The sequence below is a fragment of the Papaver somniferum genome, chromosome 9 (genome assembly GCF_003573695.1).
Source record: "Papaver somniferum cultivar HN1 chromosome 9, ASM357369v1, whole genome shotgun sequence".
NCBI classification, from domain to species: domain Eukaryota; kingdom Viridiplantae; phylum Streptophyta; class Magnoliopsida; order Ranunculales; family Papaveraceae; genus Papaver; species Papaver somniferum.
In genome coordinates this window covers 120,115,759-120,135,220 of record NC_039366.1, presented here as the reverse complement: position 1 = coordinate 120,135,220, position 19,462 = coordinate 120,115,759, and the positions used below count along the sequence as shown (strand labels likewise).

The window sequence follows — 19,462 nt, the reverse complement described above, 5'->3', positions numbered from 1 at the left end:
AAGAGAAATGAGAGAGAAAGAGAAAGAGAGTGCGTGTTTTGTTTTAATAGAAAAAAATAAGGAGGAACCTTACTGCAATCTACAAAGTTCCTGCATTTTTATTTTGAAAGGAGGCAAGTCTTCGTAGATATTGATCATAATTTTCCGATTCAAAATCGGGATCGATTACAAGGTTGACTCGAGAATAAGCAGATATGAGTATTCTTCGTACCCTCCCCACTCCAATTTATGTGAGTAATGGGCATATATGAGTATCTTTTATTTTATTTTGTAAAAACGGAACATTAACTGGGGTTGATCTTTGTGACGCCCCAAATACTAAACCTGCTTATCCGGTAGGATTACAACCTAATTAAAGCATCAAAACTAGATTACCGATTTTAAGAATCATAACTATAGAAAGTGATAAATAACAAAACCCAAACTCTATGATATTATATAAATGAAAGTTTTTCGAGTTCTAAGAATAAATAAATGTGTTGTTTACAGAATAAGAAAGCATACATATAGTAATAGATGCACAACAACACTAGATTAAATAAAGTTCATAGCTACGAAACAGATATCTTCGAGCGCTCCATTCCTTCAGATTACTAAAAAAATGATTTGGGAACAAGTGAGCACATCATCCCAAGGGATGCCCAATGGAAAAAAATAACTCTCAAGTAATCATTAACATGCTTCGCAGTTCTAAAGATAAAACAGCAATGTAAAGAGACAAAGGTGAAAGGAAACATTCAACAATTCACGTATCAAGAAGCAAAGGTTGGTCAAACAAGCATAATATGCACGCGAGTGATTTTGCTTAAATAAATTAGTATATATAATATTCTGACGGACGGCGTACCGCCCTGCTGATACTATTGCCGACGGATGGCATACCGCCCAACTATCTTTATAAGTAAAAAAAGTATAATATTATTGTCGACGGATGGCGTACCGCCCTACTAATACTATTGTCGACGGATGGCGTACGCCCTACTTAACTTAGCAAGGAGCTGTGGGGAGACACAGACACTCCCCGTGAGGGAAACCACATAACGCATATCACACACATACAATTACATTCAATACAAACATCGTTCAATGCAATTACCATATACATTCATATAAATAGTAAAAGCACATCATGCTCACAAAGGAAAGAAACTCAATGATTACAAGAAGGTTACAAAGTTCCCACCTGATCTGATGAAAAGCCTCGCCTACCTCGAGATCTACAATCCACTGATCTGTCCCTTGAATCGATCGTTGTTAATAAAGACTAACTGTTAATCACACAAGTAAGAGATTAGCCAAAAGGCTCACACGAGGCTCATAACATAATTCATGTAATTCCCTAGTTGTAGGCTAAGTAAACTATCTAATGGTTCTAAGCCCATTTATAGATTTATATCACTTCATTCTCTATCTTTAGCATAGTTAAGGTTTACTAATTCAATTAAGTTGGTTCTATAGTCCATTAGAATAGTCTTAAGAAATCTACAACTCTATACGAGAAACCAAAGTCAATTCGGATCATAACGGTCCAATTCATGTTCAATGGGAAATCTGGCTCTAAGTCCAAGCCCAACAAACCAACTCGTTAAACTAAGGTCCAGTCCATCTGGAGCTAACAAGCAATCACTAACGGTCAAACTGACGGTCACTAACAGTCTTTGGGTCAACTAACGGTCAACGTCTAAGTCCAGGTCAAGTCAAGGGTCCACTGGTCCAGGTCTGGTCTTGGCTCACTGAGCCGGTTCTAAGTCAAGCCAATTCAACTCAGTCAGATTAACTGAGTCAAACAAAAACAAATCACAACAAAAGACACTCAAAGCAAAGACCAAAGCCATGGACAAGGCTAAAATCTATTCTGCCATTGCACCATTCTAGCTAAATACAATTCTATAAGCCACGGCTACCAACCATTTCCATTTTAACAATCTTTCAACTGAAATTCCATTACAATTCTCAATTACAGTGGCCTAATCCCATCACCTGTCTACATACTTACTCCCATGCATATATCACAAACACTATCCTGCTACAACAATCTACTCCATTACCCAACCTCAACTGCAATCTACACAACATAACTCAACAACTTCAATTTTTAATCACAATTTCATTACTACTTCCAATTCCTAAAACTCAATCCCTGCATCATTTCCCCTTGTGCCAATTCTTGTAATTCAATCACAAACCTAGCTTTACAACTACGGATACACTCTCTACTTCATCTCAGTTGCCACTGCAAACCACCAGCGTCAGTTCAGAATCATCACCTTTGCCTAGACATGACATCTCCAATTCTAACTACCAGAATCCTGTGAACCCATTAATATCATTCTCAATTTTACTTTGTCAACAGCTCCATCACTCAACTCATCTCAAATATCAACACGCGTCCTTTAAACCCATCTTCTAATTCTTACAGATAATTTATCATGACCAAGAACCCTATTCTCTCTGTGAAATTCAATTTCTTAAAGAAACCTAAATTAAACCTCATACAACCATCTAGACTATTATTAATCACAAACCCATGAAATAATTCACTAAATTAAACTCAATCATTCAATCAAAATCATTCAATTTAATCTTCAATACAAAAGAACCCTAATTTACCTGATTTGGGGAAGAACATGAAACCCTAGCTTTAATTCATCAATAGAACAACTTCAAATCTTCAATTCAATCTCAACCCATTTGTTCTTCATCAATCAGCAACACTAAATCATCATTAGTTCCACACAACCTCAAAACTCAGAACCCTAACCTCTAATTAACTTCCTCCTTCGTGTCTGAATCAACAACAGACAACCACACCATCACTAGCAACTACCCCATGATCTTTTCCACCTTCTACTAATCATAAAACTTCCATTCGATCTCTCAAATTCGCCAGAGAAAAGAACAAGGAAATAAAAGAAGAGAATAAGAATAAAGAAGAAGAAAGATAAAGATTGAAGAGAACAATGAATTTCTCTTACGCTCGGTCATGGATAAGACCACCGAAAAATACCTAGGCACCCATAGATTTGATAAGGGCAGCCCAAATCGGCTAGATGCTAAAACACTATTTTCCCCTTCTTACGAATCTGATGAAATCTTCTTCGTCCGGTATCTGAATGACACGTTCGAGCATTCCATTTCGGCTAACTTTTCGATATCTATTTAACGATACTGATTTCGTTTCTAGATTATTGTTATATTAATTTCTATTAATTAACGTTTATGTAAATCTAATCGATTCATTAGCGGCTAAATCACGTCTTGACTTGTCTAATAGTGTTGACGAGCTTGAGGGTCCTTACAATCTTCCCGGCCCATGGCCATTCTTCATCGATGTACTCCGATATTATAATTGAACTTCATACAATTATCGATATAAAAGAACTTTTCTTTTTAGAAATTGGTAATTAGGCGAAGGCCCAAAAAATTGTTTAGGCCCGAAATATTTTCCAGTTTCTGTATGTATTTACCTAAAATCGGTGAGAGTCTAAAATTCGGAGTCTAGGGTTTTGAAAGTGAGTTACATGAGGTTGAGCACGAACATTCTTCGACTAAACCACGCATAGTGGCAGTTCAAAGGCTGCTTCAGTCACATGGAAGAGACTTAGGGCTTGTCTTAGGGATGGAAGCAGATGAAGAGAGAGATCAGAGAATTCTAGGGTTTGAAGAAGAATTGCTCTGAGAGTTTATGAGAAAGTTGTGTGTTAGCTTGGATAAAATAGAGGACCCATTTATATTTAAATTCTCTAATCTCAGGTCGGTGAAAATAGGGATTGCTTGCCGTGCGGGGGACTTTTCCCATCTCTTCAGGAATAGATAGAGAAAAACTAGATTGAGTTTATTTCATTATTCCACCGCCTTTACTCTCTTCCACGGTGATAAATAGACCGAGTATTTCTCACACGTGTCGTAGACCGCCAGACCAAAACCCTAATTGATATCCCTCCATTTGTGTGAAGATGAGTCAGCCTTTTGTGATGATGTGTTGAGAGAGAGAAATATTCTCTTTAGCCGATTTGGCCAAGATAGAGAGATATTCCATAATTTGTGAGAATGTCTAGGACGAGTCACGTGAAAAGACATGGAATGCCTCAAAAATCGTGTGCAGAGTGTGCAGAAGCTGAGGTTGAGATCCCTTTCTCCATGGCCGGTCACATATGTCACGTGGAGACCTTATTATTGCTTGTGGGTCCCTTTGTTGAGCATGTAGAGCTCAAGGGAGCTTATCCACGTTTTTGGATAGACATGTACTGTTCATGCCCAATTTACTAGACGTGAGTGTGTTTGAGACGCTGAGAAATAGGCTTGAGCCCTAGGTGAGGCTTGTGCCTGAGTCTTAGGTTTGTACAAAACTCTTCAGACGATATGGCTCAGTTTGGATGAGGCCATATGAGGTTTGGATGACGCGCCTGAGACTGTCTGAGACTTGGCCGACGAGACTGAAGTTGTCTGAGACTTAACCGACGCGATTCAGTCTCTCCGAATCCAGCTGGGACATGTTTGGGAGAGGAAGGAAGGCTTGCACGCCTGATAATATCTCTGCAAGAGTTTGACTTACTTGTCTTTGCCCATCGTATCTTGCAGAAACGTGCTAGGAGTCAGTTGTGTCCGTATTGTGGGGCCGATATGACAAGTGTACCTGGGAAGGATGTTTTAGGAGTCTGTTGAAAGGGACCAGAGGCAGAATAACCAGCGTATCTGGCGGGAATTCTTAGGAATTATTCGGAAGCCTCAGTTAGTCGAGTCAGAGCCTTGAGTAGATACGATCAGTGTATCTCACGATGATGTACTAGAAATCAGTCGTTGATCTCAAATAGGGTGAGTCTACAGGAGACATGTATGTCTCCTCTATGGGTCATAAGTCCACCGAGGACGTTTTTACGCATCTATAGAGCCTACACGACCAGCAATATCTCGTCGAGGGTATATACTAGGAATCATGGCATCACAATCAGGTGTGTCTCGTGAAGACATACTTGAATTGTGTTTGTTCTGGTTCATAAGTATGTCGGGGACGTTTTACGCTCTACAGAATCTACGTGACCAACAGTATCTCGTCGAGGATGTGCGCTAATAATCACGACATCACCACTAGCGATGTCTCGCGGGGACGTATACTAAAAATCGTGGCTATGGGTTCCTTAAGGGCCAAGGGCTTTATCTCTCCCGTAAGAGTTGAGTTTTGACCTATGGTCTTGGAGTGACACTTTTCCCCTTGTACAAATTTCACCATCTACACTATGATACCCATAATTATTTGAAATTACGAAAAATGTTTGCATAGCTTTTTATGCGTCCTTTTTTTTCCTGGGGTGTAATTGGTAAACAAACTGGAAGGTAACATATCTAAAAAATCGTGCCATTGAATTTTATAAATTTTATCTTGTTGGAAAGCTTTTGAAAAAATCTACAGAATGAGTACAAACAATTATGTCAAATTTAAGTTTATTACGAAAAAGTCGGAGGTGGTTGTTCTTATAAACAAAATTTTTGAAAAATGATTACATATTCACTATGCAACCACTACAATATATACATAAAAATATGCAGACACCCGGCCCATGCATCCATTAATTTGGTTGCATAACACGTTATGCAACCACTTAAACGATGTACATACTTAAAAAATAGCATTCCAAAAAAAGATGTATGACCAATTATGTAGCGTGTTATGCAACCACTTAAACGATGTACATACTTAAAGAAAAAATAGCATTCCAAGAAAAAGATGTATGACAAATTATGTAGCCACCACAGAGGATGCATAATTCCTTATTCAACCATATTTTAATTTATGCATTCACTAATTTGGTTATGCAACCACTAAAACGATGTTATGCCGGAAAATTAACATTCCAACCAAAAAAAAGTAGCATAACGAATTATGCAGTCATTTTTCCGACCGCATAACAGGTTATGCATCCATTTTTGTAGTTGTACTAGAGATAACCCGTGTCGTAACTGCACTGCCTTAATTTGACTGATGTATATTTTTTTCCAACGTTTTAATTTTTCAATTCCAAGAGAGTTCTGTAATTTAATTTAATCTAAAATAATGTTCATATATACATAAAACAATTAGCCATATATAACAACCAAATTATTTAAGTAATATTATATAGTTTACATATGTATATCACTTTCCATAAAATTCGCCTTGTAACCACTAAATCTATTTTTTTTGAAGAACTGAATCTAGTTAATGCATATATATTTTCACTAAAATATCTTACACATAATGAGTAAATAAACGGTTAGACATCCTAATCGCCAGTTTATGTTTGATCTGATCCAAAATTATCTAATTATCGTGTTTGTAACCGTGTTTGTAATCTCCATTAAATTTAATATTTTAATTAATATATTGAGTTATGTTATCCATTAACTAATATCTTGAGTTATGTGCTCCATTAATTAAAGGTCAATAAATTAAGGTTCACAATGAAAGAGGTTATAAAAACTACGATCGTCGGATGTCTATTGCTAGGATGAAATTGGAATAGTTGGATCATCTGTTTGTCGTCGGATGTCTATTGCTAGGATGAAATTGGGATAGTTGGATCATCTGTTTGTCTCTAAAAACGTTATCTAGCCATCGGTGCTCAAAAACCCCTTCTGTTTTATATTATAGATAACATGTTATGCAGCCATTATTTTTGGCTAATATAGTGCTTACAAAAGAAGTTGATACATAATTTATTATGCAACAACATCTTCGGATGCATCCATTTTCTCGGATGCATAAAATATTAGTTAATTTCTCGACTGCATAATAAGTTATGCAAACATTTTTGTAAGTGCATCACCGGTTATGCAGTCATTTTTTTTGTTTATTTCAGTTGTAACAAAAAAGTTAATGCATAATGTGTTAGAGCACTGCTCGTTCGAACTCGCAAGCGTGTTGCTATCTCAAGCTTGTTTGTCAAGTTTAGTTGTCAAAACTATAAGTCTTGATTTTTAGTCTACTTATAGCTATGTCTCGGATTAGGATAGAATGTTTGTAGTTGAGCTTTAGACTTCACGGCGTTCATCGATTGAAGACGAAGAACTATTAAGGGGAGCTTGTGGAACTTCATCAACAAAAGGTATGTGGAGACTTGAACTCATATATCACTCATAAGTCTATTTATATTCTATCTCCGATTGAGACAAAAGTCGTATAGTTTATAGACTTGACATTATATACATTTGATATTTCGAGCTGAGTTTAACTCGCTTATATCTTTCTCGAAATATGTGTTGGATTGCTTTAACCACGTTCATCATTATTCTCGAAAGCCAAAAGATGATCATGTGAATCACCTGGTAATATCTTACATGATATGTGTGAGACAGTCACTTGATGTAGGCTCGGAATGTTTCGTATTGATCGTTCGATCACTTGAAAATTGCTCGGAAGCTAATAGTTTGTGTGTGATAGCTATTCCCGTCTTTAAAGAATGTGTCAATGATTGAAATTGGAGTTAAGAGCTAAAACTCATGTCTGGATACATTACGGTTTGTGTACTTATTGTATGAATTGTTTTGTAGGAATTAAGGACCGGAAGTTTGCATACCCATTCGCAAACTTATTCAACTGTTTAAGTCAGGGTACTTAAGTTTGCATACCCGTTCGCAAACTGATTTAATTGTTGAAGTCCGGGAACTAAGTTTGCGTACCCGTTTGAAAACTGTCGGCTTGTGACCAATGTCCGGAACTTAAGTTCGCAAACTTAAGTGGTTCAAATTCTTAAATCGATTAAGTATGATTTCATACTCCTGAACAAATACATTTATAAATTAAGGAATGCAATCTTTGCAAACGGTGGATAAATTGTTCATGAACTGGTTCTTTTGAATCAAACCGATTTTGCTTCAATTGTGTCTTGTATACTTCTATAAGAATACAAACAATTGAACAACTCTATGAGTAACACAATTAGATTCATTTGATTATCAATTGATCTAGAAGTTTTAAGATGAACAAGGTTAAGAGAAAAGTGTTCATATAGATAACTTCAGTTAACTGTTATTGAACCAACTCAATATACACATTTAGGTACGGTTACTCAGATCTAAATCAAGGTATATTTCATTTGTGTGTAACAAGCTAAGATCAATCTAACGATTGAAAGATATTAGCTTGAATCTTAAATCAGGTTCATCTAACGGTGAATATTGATTGCTTTGTTCCAAATTTATCAAACCCTGATTTGAAGACTATATAAACAAGAAATAGCAACTAGGAAACCTAATCCCTATGTTAGAGCATTGCTCGGTTGAACTCGCATGCGTTGTTATCTCAAGCATGCTTGTTAATGTTAGTGATCAAAACTATAAGTCTTGATTTCTAGTCTACTATAGCTAAGGTCTCGGACTAGGATAGAAAGTGTAGTTGATCTCAAGAACTCCATGGCAATCATCATACAAGACGAAGGGCTACTCAAGGAACCGGTGGATCTTCATCGACTAAAAGGTATGTGGAGACTTGAACTTATATATCACTCAAAAGTCTATTTATCTCCTATCTTGAGACAAAAGTCGTTTTGCTATATAGACTTAGATTATACACATTTGCTATTTCGTGCCGAGTTTATCTCTCATATCTATTTCTCGAAATATGTGTTGGTAAGCTTTCGCTTTAGCCAAGTTCATCTTTACCTAGTGACGAAGTCATGACAAGTTTCAATCACTTTGAAAATTGCTTACTTTGACGAAAAATAGTTTGTGAATAACAACTATAGAATTTCAACGTCCTCTAAGAATGTTTCAATGATGGAAATGAGAGTTTAGATTATATAACCATTGGAGGATATAAACATTGTTGTGGAAACACATATATGTATAAGTCTTTATTCCTTGAACCGAAGTTTGCGAACTTTGTTGATCAAGAGAACCGGAATAGTAGCGTGAGACAAGTCCGCGAACTCAGTCCGCAAACCCAGTCCGCGAACTGGCGGAAGTTCTCGACCCGAGAAATTCTGCTGGAGTTTGTGAACTCCGTCTGGGAACTTAAGTCCGCGAACCCAGTCCGCGAACTTGAGTAGGTTATATCTAAAAATGATGTTTGTGAACTTATTCTTATATAAACTAAGGAATGCAAATTGCAAACCGTGGCTATATAGTTCATGAACCGATTCGAGTGAATCAAATCGTTTTTGCTTCAATTGTGTCTTGTATAGTTACATAAGATTTCCTTGCAATTGAACAACTCTCTAACTAGTTCATTTGAGCCACTTGAACTAGTTATGGTGAAGAAGAATATGGTTGATATATCATATGGCTAACTACTTGGTTGACCATTGTTGAACCAACAAATGTAAAAGTTTGGGTATGGTTACACAAGCCTAGAAACGTGCATTTCATTTGTGTGTAACAAGCTAGTTTTCGATCTAACGATTGAAAGATATTAGCTTGAATCTAATCAGGTTTTCATCTAACGGTGAATATTGAATGCTTTGTTACCAAGCTACATTGATTGCAAACCCTAATTTGAATGACTATATAAGGGAGAACTCTAGCAACTGGGAAACCTAATCCCCACACCTTCTGTGTGATACTAGTTGTGCTAAGCTAGAGTCGATTCTCCTTTAACCTTTGGTTTCTTCTTCTAAACCAGGTTAACGACTTAAAGACTTCATTGGGATTGTGAAGCCAGACCGATACTACTTTCTTGTAGTTGTGTGATCTGATCTTGTTGTTTCTATCGTACGAGTACAATTGTAATAATTGGCTTGAGATTGATATCTCCGATAGGCAAGATATAAAATTAATCACAAACACTTCATCTCATCGTTTGTGATTCCGCAATATCTTTTTTCGCTGCGTCGATTAAGATTATTGTGAGGTGATTGATAATACTAGGCTGTTCTTCGGGAATATAAGTCTGGTTTATCAATTGGTTCTTGTTCACCTTGATTTATCAAAATACGGAACAAAACTTATAGGTATATTTTTGGGAGATGGATTTATCTATTACCGTAGACTTTTCTGTGTGATACAGATTTGTTTATTAAAGTCTTTGACTTTGGGTCGTAGCAACTCTTAGTTGTGGGTGAGATCATCTAAGGGAATCAAGTACGTAGTATCCTGCTGGGATCAGAGACGTAGGAGCATAACTGTACCTTGGATCAGTGTGAGATTGATTGGGGTTCAACTACAGTCCAGACTGAAGTTAATTTGGAGTAGGCTAGTGTCTGTAGCGGCTTAATACAGTGTGTGTTTGGCAGGCCCGGAGATATGTATAAAAATGAAGCGCAATGAAACGGGGGCCTACAGTAATACCGCAAGTGCACGGTCGTCGGTTGTAGCTCGTGCAAGTACGGGTCGATCCACAGAGATCGGGTGTGTTTTGGAATGTTTCTAGCTAATTTAGGTTCCTAGATTTGCTTTGGGCTTAAAAGCCTTTTGGAAGTGTTGGGCTTAATGTACTATTGGGTTTGTTCTCAATAAAAGGAACTGAGCTTGGGCTCAGTTTGTTCTTTGAAATGCAAATGGGCTTTGGCCTTAAACTTAGGCTTTGGCCTTAATGAAATTGGGCTTTGGTTTTGGTCTTCTGATGACCTCAAATTGTGCTCTGGGCTTTTGGTTAACTATGGAATGGGCCTTAGTGAACTGTGGCTGGGCTTAGTGAACTGTGGCTGCAACAGCAGCAGTAGCAGGACTGCACAGCAGAAGGGCAGCAGCACAAGTGAAGCAAACAATGCAAAGCAGCAGAAGCAAGAGCTGCACAGCAGAAGAAGTGGCAGCAGAAGAGAACAATGCAGCAAAGGAGTTGCAGCAGACAACAGCAGCAGCACTGCAGCTACACAGCAAGGGTAGCAGGTGCAGGAGAAATAGCTGCACAGCAAGGCCAAAAAGAAGTAGCAATGCAGCAGTGGTAGCAGTAGAAGTGCAGCAGCAAAAGTGACAGAATGCACAAGGAATAGCAAAATGAACAGCAAAATGAACAGCAAAATGAACAGCAAAATGAACAGCAAAATGAACAGCAAAAGTGACAGAATGCAACAAAATGAACCAACAGGGTGAATAGCAAAAACTAAACAGCAACAACAGGGTGAACAAAAGCAAAACAAAACAAGAGCAACAGAAAACAACACAAGAATGAACCAAGGCCTAAGGCCAAGGGCAGGGTTGTGGTGAAGAAACTGAAATGAAGCAAGGCTAGGCAGAATACAGGCAAACAAATAGAATGGGAAGAAAACTAGCTTGCTATGAGCACTAGTTTCTCCCAATGCTCAATCAAAGTGCAACCTAAGCATACACAGGGAATGGCAAGAAAATCAGCTTGCTTTAAGCACTGATTTCTTCCATTACACAATCAGCACAAAGCTTCTAAGAAATCTAGCCTAGCATTCCATCAAAAGTGACAGCAAATTACATAAAACAGTGAACATTACATGGCAGTGAGCAACAACACACATGAACATAACTAACTGACTAACAATGATCAAAACTGAAATACTAACATGAATTAATTTAACCTAACATGATACTTAACACATTAACATTAACAGTGAATAACATAAGCAAGAAATTAACAGTGACAAAGTAAGAAATTAACAGTGAATGACATAAGCACATAAGCACATTTAACAGTGAAACATGAAATTGAAAATTAACAGGACATGAAAGTCCTGGATGTTGGCTACTCCAAACATAGTTTCTAACACAACCCATAGTCCCAATTTATACCCACAACACAATTTAGGTTCTACCCAATTTTTCACCCAAACTGACAGAGCTAGGGTTTGGTAATTTCTCACCTAATTTGATGTAGCCACATCAAATTGAACGCAACCCATGCTTTGTAATTGCTCCTACTCCATTTCTCATGCGCCAATTTCAACTCTAGCACACGTTAATCCATCAATCCATAACCTAGGGTTTAGGTTAGGTAATGAGTTGATGGGATAAAGGGCTAGAATGATGGGGGAAGGTGTTCAATTATGTGTAGGATGATGACGGAGGTGGTATGGTGATGTTTGGTGGCGGTGTGGTGGTGACAGTGGAGGTGAAGGAGATGGTGGCAGGACATGGTGTCTCTGCAGAGGGGTTGAGTGGAAGGGAAGGTCGACTGGTTGGGAGAAGGGGTTGTTTGGTTAGGTGGATGGTGCTCGGTCACTAGGGTGTGAGGCGAATGCATCGAGTCTTGATGTTCTGTGACTCTGAGCTGCGAGATGCGAAGATGGTAGGTAGATCGGACGGAGATGCGGAGGCAAGCGATGAGCGACCGTTGGATTATATGATACAACAAAATGAACGGTACTTGATGGAGTTAGGTACTGTAGTGTTAGGCGGAGATATCAAACTTTGATGAACAGCAATAAAGCGACCGTCGGATGCTTCTGAGAAATGATCTGATGGCTGAGAACGGAGGCGCTTTTGTGTGTCGAAAATGAGGTTGTGCGCACCATTCTTCGCGGCTTCCTTGCGTAATTTCTTCCGGCTTTTCACTACTTTTCTGCTCTTTTCGCTCCGCGACTCATCCGAACTTTATTTATTACCTAAAAATGCAGAATTAATTAATAAAAATATTTATTCTTGAAAACAATGAAAATACAGAATATGGGATAAAATGTAGAATTAATGCACAAAAGATGAGTTAAAATGCCAACAAAAAGGGATAAATATATACAATATTTGGCACTCATCAAATACCCCCAAACCTGAATTTTACTTGTCCTCAAGTAAAACAAAACTAAGGAAATCCTAACTATACCACTGTCGCTGGTCTCTCGAATGCATTTAGCGTATGCACTAAGCCTTTTAAACCACTAAGTGTCCCTAGTGGACGAGTGAAGTCTCGTGAAGGTTTACCAGAGGTGTGCCTACAAAACCTAAGGACAAAATATAAGCTCAGATTCCATCAAACGTGACATGTGCAAAACAGTTTAGCTCACAGCAAAATGGAGATGTCAATCTAGCTATCGAAGGCACAATCCTAGCACTGATAACAAATAAGGACATGTGATAAGAGTGTAAAGTGTATCTACACATGTGTAAAGAAAGATCTGAAGTCATGACTACTAATCACCAAGAGATAGTTTCTCAGGCTAAGAACTGAGGTCGAAATCTAGCTAGCTGTCCGGACTTTACGAGAATTGTGAATGAGTTGGAGGTATTTCACAATTACTCGCGTTGTACATCAATGGCATACACCCTCCTTGCTTATTACAACGAAACAACAAAAATAACTCTTTACATGACTCTTATTTACATTGACTATTCTCTTTTTATTTTTGGAACAAGAGATGATGGAATTGATAAATACTTGATTTTTTTTTTTTTTTTTTTTTTTTTTTTTTTTTTTTTTTTTTTTTTTTTTTTTTTTTTTTTTTTTTTTTTTTTTTTTTTTTTTTTTTTTTTTTTTTTTTTTTTTTTTTTTTTTTTTTTTTTTTTTTTTAGAACAAGGAAACACTTTTGATACAAATACAACAGGAAATAAAAATTACATGACACTTTGCAAGAGGTAGCCCTTTTTGATGCACCCAGTTAAATTCGATGGTTGTCTTTCTTAATGTAACCTCCACCTTCTATCCCAACCAACCAAAGAACAAGCTAGTCAAGTTTCGTTCAGTATTCTAAAGTGATTGGCAATCGTAACTTCCTATCAAACACCTTGAAGATCGAGGCCATACATGTATTGGTAGATCGTGCGTGTGCAAATTTCTTATCACTATGTGAATTGTGCTAGAATCAGGGTGCCTAAATATCTAGACTAAGACTCCTAATAAAAATACATATTTGCACAAGAGTCAACATTTCAAGGTAAATGAGCTCCATTTTTATGATTTTTCATTTTTTAATTTTTTTTGAATTTTGATTTTTTAAATTTAAATTTTTTTTTGGAATTTTTCAATTTTTTCAAAAAGAAGAAGGAGTTTTGTTTTCAATTATAACATATTATCGTGGTATCTACTCTATACCCCCAAACCTAAACTAAACATTGTCCTCAATGTTTCAAAATATGGAAAGAATTATAAAACAATATATGAAGAGGAACATGCTGAGTAGAGTAAAAGGAGAGAGAATACCCGATTTCGGCGAAAGCAGAATTAAAACTCCGTTATTCAAGGCAAAAATCCAACATATTTTAGCCGAGATCAAATTGGATTAGCAAAATATATACAAAAGGAACAAAAGGTTTTTTTTTTTTTTTTTTTTTTTTTTTTTTTTTTTTTTTAAATAAAATAAAATTTGGTTTTGTATGGGAGCAGCCCACTGTTGTCCTCTAATGGAATGGAATGAAGGCTGCGGCCTACGAAAATCCAAGTTTTAATTTTGAAAGTTTAATTTGGCCCAGTTGGTTAAGGCCCGACGTTTGTTTTAAAACTTTGGTTTCGAGGTCCACTTTTGAGTGGAAGCAAGTCCACAATCAGTTATAAGCTCAGCTGGGTTTAAACCCAGAGTCCAAAATACAAGTCCAATGAAAGAATTTAAACAAGCCCACAAATTAAACAACAAGCCCACACATAAATTATTACAAACCCAAAATAGAAAAATAAAAAGCCCAAAAAATTGGGTTAATTATTACAAGCCCACAAATAAAAAAATTGGAAGCCCACAGGTTGGGTTCTCTCAATGAAATGGGTTTAGGCTTACCTTTTTAGCACAGCCCAGCTGCTCTGATATTGTTGCAAAAACCCAGTTGGGTTTTGGTTCTTTTCCTTGGTGGCGTCCCAGCAGAGGAAAAACAGGTTCAGAATCAGCAGGTCCAACAGCAAATGAAATGAAGCAGATGCAGATGCAAATGCTATGAAATGAAGTGCAAAATAGCTAAGAAAACACACAGATAAAACACAGCACCAATCCCCGGCAACGGCGCCAAAAACTTGATAGTCCCCGGCAGCGGCGCCAAAAACTTGGCAGGCCCGGAGATATGTATAAAAATGAAGCGCAATGAAACGGGGGCCTACAGTAATACCGCAAGTGCACGGTCGTCGGTTGTAGCTCGTGCAAGTACGGGTCGATCCACAGAGATCGGGTGTGTTTTGGAATGTTTCTAGCTAATTTAGGTTCCTAGATTTGCTTTGGGCTTAAAAGCCTTTTGGAAGTGTTGGGCTTAATGTACTATTGGGTTTGTTCTCAATAAAAGGAACTGAGCTTGGGCTCAGTTTGTTCTTTGAAATGCAAATGGGCTTTGGCCTTAAACTTAGGCTTTGGCCTTAATGAAATTGGGCTTTGGTTTTGGTCTTCTGATGACCTCAAATTGTGCTCTGGGCTTTTGGTTAACTATGGAATGGGCCTTAGTGAACTGTGGCTGGGCTTAGTGAACTGTGGCTGCAACAGCAGCAGTAGCAGGACTGCACAGCAGAAGGGCAGCAGCACAAGTGAAGCAAACAATGCAAAGCAGCAGAAGCAAGAGCTGCACAGCAGAAGAAGTGGCAGCAGAAGAGAACAATGCAGCAAAGGAGTTGCAGCAGACAACAGCAGCAGCACTGCAGCTACACAGCAAGGGTAGCAGGTGCAGGAGAAATAGCTGCACAGCAAGGCCAAAAAGAAGTAGCAATGCAGCAGTGGTAGCAGTAGAAGTGCAGCAGCAAAAGTGACAGAATGCACAAGGAATAGCAAAATGAACAGCAAAATGAACAGCAAAATGAACAGCAAAATGAACAGCAAAAGTGACAGAATGCAACAAAATGAACCAACAGGGTGAATAGCAAAAACTAAACAGCAACAACAGGGTGAACAAAAGCAAAACAAAACAAGAGCAACAGAAAACAACACAAGAATGAACCAAGGCCTAAGGCCAAGGGCAGGGTTGTGGTGAAGAAACTGAAATGAAGCAAGGCTAGGCAGAATACAGGCAAACAAATAGAATGGGAAGAAAACTAGCTTGCTATGAGCACTAGTTTCTCCCAATGCTCAATCAAAGTGCAACCTAAGCATACACAGGGAATGGCAAGAAAATCAGCTTGCTTTAAGCACTGATTTCTTCCATTACACAATCAGCACAAAGCTTCTAAGAAATCTAGCCTAGCATTCCATCAAAAGTGACAGCAAATTACATAAAACAGTGAACATTACATGGCAGTGAGCAACAACACACATGAACATAACTAACTGACTAACAATGATCAAAACTGAAATACTAACATGAATTAATTTAACCTAACATGATACTTAACACATTAACATTAACAGTGAATAACATAAGCAAGAAATTAACAGTGACAAAGTAAGAAATTAACAGTGAATGACATAAGCACATAAGCACATTTAACAGTGAAACATGAAATTGAAAATTAACAGGACATGAAAGTCCTGGATGTTGGCTACTCCAAACATAGTTTCTAACACAACCCATAGTCCCAATTTATACCCACAACACAATTTAGGTTCTACCCAATTTTTCACCCAAACTGACAGAGCTAGGGTTTGGTAATTTCTCACCTAATTTGATGTAGCCACATCAAATTGAACGCAACCCATGCTTTGTAATTGCTCCTACTCCATTTCTCATGCGCCAATTTCAACTCTAGCACACGTTAATCCATCAATCCATAACCTAGGGTTTAGGTTAGGTAATGAGTTGATGGGATAAAGGGCTAGAATGATGGGGGAAGGTGTTCAATTATGTGTAGGATGATGACGGAGGTGGTATGGTGATGTTTGGTGGCGGTGTGGTGGTGACAGTGGAGGTGAAGGAGATGGTGGCAGGACATGGTGTCTCTGCAGAGGGGTTGAGTGGAAGGGAAGGTCGACTGGTTGGGAGAAGGGGTTGTTTGGTTAGGTGGATGGTGCTCGGTCACTAGGGTGTGAGGCGAATGCATCGAGTCTTGATGTTCTGTGACTCTGAGCTGCGAGATGCGAAGATGGTAGGTAGATCGGACGGAGATGCGGAGGCAAGCGATGAGCGACCGTTGGATTATATGATACAACAAAATGAACGGTACTTGATGGAGTTAGGTACTGTAGTGTTAGGCGGAGATATCAAACTTTGATGAACAGCAATAAAGCGACCGTCGGATGCTTCTGAGAAATGATCTGATGGCTGAGAACGGAGGCGCTTTTGTGTGTCGAAAATGAGGTTGTGCGCACCATTCTTCGCGGCTTCCTTGCGTAATTTCTTCCGGCTTTTCACTACTTTTCTGCTCTTTTCGCTCCGCGACTCATCCGAACTTTATTTATTACCTAAAAATGCAGAATTAATTAATAAAAATATTTATTCTTGAAAACAATGAAAATACAGAATATGGGATAAAATGTAGAATTAATGCACAAAAGATGAGTTAAAATGCCAACAAAAAGGGATAAATATATACAATATTTGGCACTCATCAGTGTTCAATCTGGACTAGGTCCCGGGGTTTTTATGCATTTGCGGTTTCCTCGTTAACAAAATTCTGGTGTCTGTGTTATTTCTTTTCCGCATTATATTTTATTATATAATTGAAATATCATAGTTTGTGCGTTGTTCAATCAATTAGAATATCCGATATTTTGGTTGTTGATTTAAATTGATTGACACTTGGATATTGGTCTTTGGTACCATCCAAGTTATCTCTCTAGTATTTGATAAAGACTCGCAGATTTCTATTTGCTCGAGTATATATAAAATCGAGAGATTGAGATATAAACTCTTTGATATACTTTTTATCTAGATTGAGTCTGACTGTCTAGTTGATTCTCTAGAAAGTATGTTGGAGTTTGTCCATACAAATTGCTAAGCGAAATATTGGGTGTGGTTGTTGTACCCCCACTTTTTCAATTGGTATTTGAGCAGGCAAACACGTTCAAGACCTTACAAGTATGTGTTTGTAGCGATCTGACTCTATGGACAGAGGTGTTATCTCAATTAACGTACCACCAGTCTTCGATGGCTCTAATTACTTGTGGTGGAAAATTGCTATGCGAGCTTTGCTTCAAGCACGTGATTTTCAATCATGGGTATATGTTTTTAATGGCTATAATGCTCTTGTCGTGGCAGTTGGAGATGTAAACGTTCCCAAGGATATTGGTGAATATACCCCTGCCGAAATAAATGCTGCAAAGCAAAATTTCGACGGTTTGAATGCCATTATACATGCCATTGCCACAATTCTTCAGCACCATGTGTCAAATTGCACGAGGTCTAAAGATGCGTGGGATATCTTAGAAACCGTATTCGAATGTAACTCCAGTGAAAAGGAAGCTAGGCTTCATAACCTTAATTCTGATTGGGAAAACCTTCGTATGGCAGATGAAGATACATTTGATGAGTTTAATCACAAAGTGTCTGAAATTGTTAATGCATCTTTTGCATTGGGTAAGACTATTCCTGAAAAGGACATTGTGATGAAAATTCTCAGATCGCTGCTATCTAGATACGACTCTAAGAAGCATACCATCGTTGAGGGAAATAACATTGACAATCTCTCCAGAAATACGCTGGTTGGGAAGCTTAAGATTTTTTATCACGAACATTCATCCAAAACTAAGGATGTTGCGTTCAAAGCACAAAAGGACACTAAATTACTTGATAAGAGTAAAAAAGTGTATATCTCTGAAGATGATCACTCTGAGACAGATTCATCAGATGAAGATCTTGACAAGTCGGTCTCGATGATCACAAGACAGTTTAGGGATTTTCTGTTGAAGAGAAGTAAACGGTTCTCCATAGATAAGCCTAAAGCATCAGTTAAACCTCATAATCGTATTCCTCCTAAAAACAGGGAAACAGATGAAACTGATGATGAGGATATGCCTCAGTGCTTTAAGTGTAAGGGATTTGGTCATTTTGCAAACGAGTGCCTGATGGTATTTTTCAATGATGTTGTAGTAAGATGATTCGTTCACTCAGACTTGTTGAAATTGTTTTTAGGATTAATAAAGGAAAAAAACTAAAAATATACAAATTATGTCACAAGATGAAGAGACGCTGAGACGCGCGATTCCACTACTTTTCATATTGTTATGGTTCAGTCATTAACTCTAGAAAATATAGCTCAAACAAAAGAAGTTGTGACTCTAGTTCTTTGCCAAAAATAGATTTCGTAAAATATTATTTGTAAGTTAAAAGCATGACGCATCTAAAGTATTTAGAACTAAGCATGTGGCATCTAACAAAATAACAAATAATTAATAGAAATCATAAAGCAATTAAATTTATGCAAAAAGTCAATAAAAGAATTAATTCATTTACCACAATCATGAAAAGTTGCTTCCTCCGTTGTCCCAGTGATGGGGTCTAGCTCCGCATGGTGAAAACACACTCAAAGGAATTTTTCATTGCTCAAAAAGGTGTTTACAAGGAGAAAGGTATAAAACAGGGCCTTTGTAACAGTTATAATTGTTACAAATACAACAATAAACTATTACTGACGTTGTAGCTTCTACGACTGTCACTATGTGTCGCAACCACTGTAGCAATTACGACTGCTCCTTGTAGTCTTATGTTCTTCGTATGTTCTTCAATGGCAGCAGCAGAGACAATCTATGAAACTCCCGATTCTCTGCTGTATTCTCACCCCTAACTCTCCATCCCGTTTCTGATACTCGAAGC

At 37.8% G+C, this 19,462-nt stretch overlaps 1 long non-coding RNA gene across 1 annotated transcript; it reads right to left on the bottom strand.

Annotated features, from left to right (window-relative positions):
- Positions 1-407: 407 nt before the first annotated feature.
- On the bottom strand, positions 408-2,938 carry LOC113313726. The gene is made up of 3 exons (XR_003342008.1): positions 2,611-2,938; positions 1,184-1,268; positions 408-593 (listed from the first exon to the last, which is right to left on the bottom strand). It is a non-coding gene; the product is annotated as an uncharacterized LOC113313726 (long non-coding RNA).
- Positions 2,939-19,462: the final 16,524 nt, after the last annotated feature.